A 3199-nucleotide genomic window follows, 5' to 3' on the forward strand; every position below is an offset into this window, starting at 1 on the left:
AAAACCCAAAAACAGGAGTACTATTTATACAAAAGGGCAACTTTTCAAATTCGAAAAGATGAACAGACGGGAACACATGTCAGAACAGGGTGGGTACAGTTGTCATCCCAATGATGACTTAACTGTCACATCCTATCCCATCGCCGCCATTTTTTCAAAACACACAACGGTACTTCAATCGATGAAACTTGCCCTAAATGGGGTATGCTGACTTTTCCTTCTTTTAGTCCGATTTCATGAATTTCATTTCATAACTTCGGACTGGGGGGACATGATGAGGTATGACCTGAATCGGCTAACCCGACCCGGTCATTACCTATTATTTTATTATAAATAAACAATCATAAACACTTATTCTAGAACGTTCTAGCCTGCATGGATAAATCACGTAACTAAATCCCCAACTTTTTGGGAAGATTATGCAAATCCCTAACTTATCGGAACCCATCCTAAGTTAAAGGAAACCCTAATGGTAAACTATAAATAGAGGTAAACATCTAAGGTATGAGATATCTTGTTCTTGTTTTACTTTCTTCTCTACACATACTCTTTTACTCCCAAAACCGAGACTTATTCTCACGCCGGAGGGTGGTTACAGGAAAAACCCCATTCCTGTACGAGTCCTAACGGTTTTCTGTTTTGCAGCTAACAGTTCGGGTCACCAAGAGTTGAAGTCTTAGTCGGATACTACCGCAAAGGTTAGTGTTTCTTCACTATTCACGAAAATTGTTGTAAGGCGCGCTGATTTGGCTTTTTTACTTTAACTAAAGAGATATTTAGCGATAAGCTTGCGCTTGCTTAGAAAGATCATTATAAATGATTAAAGTGTGTCCCTCATGATACAAAAAATATTCAGTTAGGCATGTTCTTGTATAAACAGTGAGTTATTGTCATGTAGCACGGTTATCCGTGACAACAATATATCCCATCGCACCCATCCCTTTTCTGAAAAGTAGTCACTACCTAAGTCATAGAATATGTTTTTTTAACCAATAGCTACATAAACTCATATTACATTTTGGCCTTGTTGATTTAGAATTATATTTTTTGCTATTGTTGTTCTACCGGTCTGTCTGTCCCCAATAACTGATTCTCATTGACCATGTTATATGAGAATCATTTGATTAATAGCAATAAGCCCTTTTTGAAGAGACTCATTTACAAAACTTCAAGTAATAATCCCCGGAGCAGGCAATTCAATTAACCTATATTACCATCAGTAGGTTTAGCCAGGGTGTTTATAACATGAGTCAAATAGGCCTCACTAACTACTAACTAGTATACAAGCAATTATTCATGTTGCTTTTACAAAACTCCCTTCTTGTATCAGCAAACAATCATCAATTGATACAACACAAACGTTAATTGATTCCAAATTAAGAGCAATGCCTACTGTACCCTCTTGTAATTCTATAAATTCACCCGCCATTACTTCATCAAAACCATGAATACGAGCGATGCCATCACCTACTTGAAGTACGATACCGATATTTGCAATCTTTACTTCTCTATTACATTGTTTAATACGTTCACGGATAATATTATCAATTTTGTTGCCTTGAATGGTTACCATGAATATTTCTTAGTAATACTAACTTCGTGTCAAAACAGTGAAATTGAGTTCGAACTTCGAACCAAAGGCAATGTTTTAAAGAATGTATCAGAGGATTGAAACGGTTTATGACTAAAATGTGATCGATTTAATATAGGTCAGTTTAAAAAAGAAGTGTCAAAAGGGTCCACTCACTACAAATTGCACCACTCATACACATGGAGGACTCATTTAGCAATGCTATACCGTTCACAACCAATATTTTATATAGTACAAGTTATTTTAATTAAAACATTTTTTGTCAACAATCTAAAAGAGAAATTAGCGCCAATTTAAAGGCTTTGTAACAAAGACCTTCCAGGTTCGATACTTCGACAGCTCTATTGCATTAACATTTAATAAGGGGCGCCTTATCACGAGTGCTATTTAACTCACTTAAGATTAAAAAAAAGATTTTTTTGAACGGATTTACTTAAGATAAATAAACTTGCTTGAACTTTATTTGTCAAAAAATTAGTATATAAAGGTAGATTTTACATCATCGATAATGATTCACTCTCTACTCTTTACAGGAGTCACCTGTACAGCTGTACTTATGTTCAGCAAAGTCATTGAGCTAAAAAAAGCTCGAAAATAACAAACTTCTTAAACAATCCATGGGCTAACCAAGACCCAAAACTAATAAACGTCTTAAACAACAACCCATGGGCTAAAGAGAGCCCAAAAAGTCTGTATGTTAGGCAAAGTCATTGGGCAACAACAAGCCCATAAACAACAAACTTCTTAAACAATACATGGGCTAAACAAAGCCCAAATCTGATAAACTTCCTAAACAACCCATGGGCTAAAGAGAGCCCAAAAAGGCAGCAACCAAACATTGGTACTAAACTTGGAAAAATTGGTCTTGTTTTCATCAACGGACAAACATGTTAATGTCATAAGGGGGTTGCAATTCATTTAATCGAAATTAAATGAAAAATACCTTAAGATGATATTTTGGTAATAACTAGGATTACGACCCGCCGCAATGCGGCGGGGATTCTTTATTTATAACTAAGTCGATCTACGACCCACACGTTATGTTAAACCTGTCAAACGGGGTAAAAATAGACGATGTAAAAACGTTTACCCACATACGCACGTTGCGTCGTGTTAACTCGCAAAATTTAGAACGAAATGTAAAAACGTTAAGCCAAAGACGCACGCTGTGATGTGTTAAGTCACAAAATTTAGAACCAAGCATAGAGCGCAAAATTTGCGGAAAATGAAAACTATAAAGGACCAAAGTTGAAAGTAAAAAAAGTTACGAGGATAGATTGCAAAAGATAAAAAGTTTTGGGTTAAAAGTAAAAAACAAATAGTTTTGGGTTAAAAGTAATTTATGAAATACTTTTGGGTGAAAAGTAAAAAATATCAAATTTTTTTTGGAAAACCCCAAAGCCAATGTTACGATAACCATATGCATAACAATTTTTTCTTAGAAAAATCCCCAAAGCACACCCGTCATCGACAACCAACACTGACTCGACATATAATATGCGTATTGCGACGAACCTGTCAAACATGGAAAAATAGAGGTAAAAACGTTGAACCACACATGCACGTTGCGTCGTATTAACTCGAAAATTTTAGAACTATACGTAAAAC

At 35.5% G+C, this 3199-nt stretch overlaps 1 pseudogene; it reads right to left on the minus strand.

Moving 5' to 3' along the window:
• Window positions 1–764: 764 nt before the first annotated feature.
• Window positions 765–1573, minus strand: LOC110927999 (annotated as a pseudogene).
• Between the last annotated feature and the right edge of the window lie 1626 nt (window positions 1574–3199).

Source organism: Helianthus annuus, chromosome 3, assembly GCF_002127325.2.
Source record: "Helianthus annuus cultivar XRQ/B chromosome 3, HanXRQr2.0-SUNRISE, whole genome shotgun sequence".
NCBI classification, from domain to species: domain Eukaryota; kingdom Viridiplantae; phylum Streptophyta; class Magnoliopsida; order Asterales; family Asteraceae; genus Helianthus; species Helianthus annuus.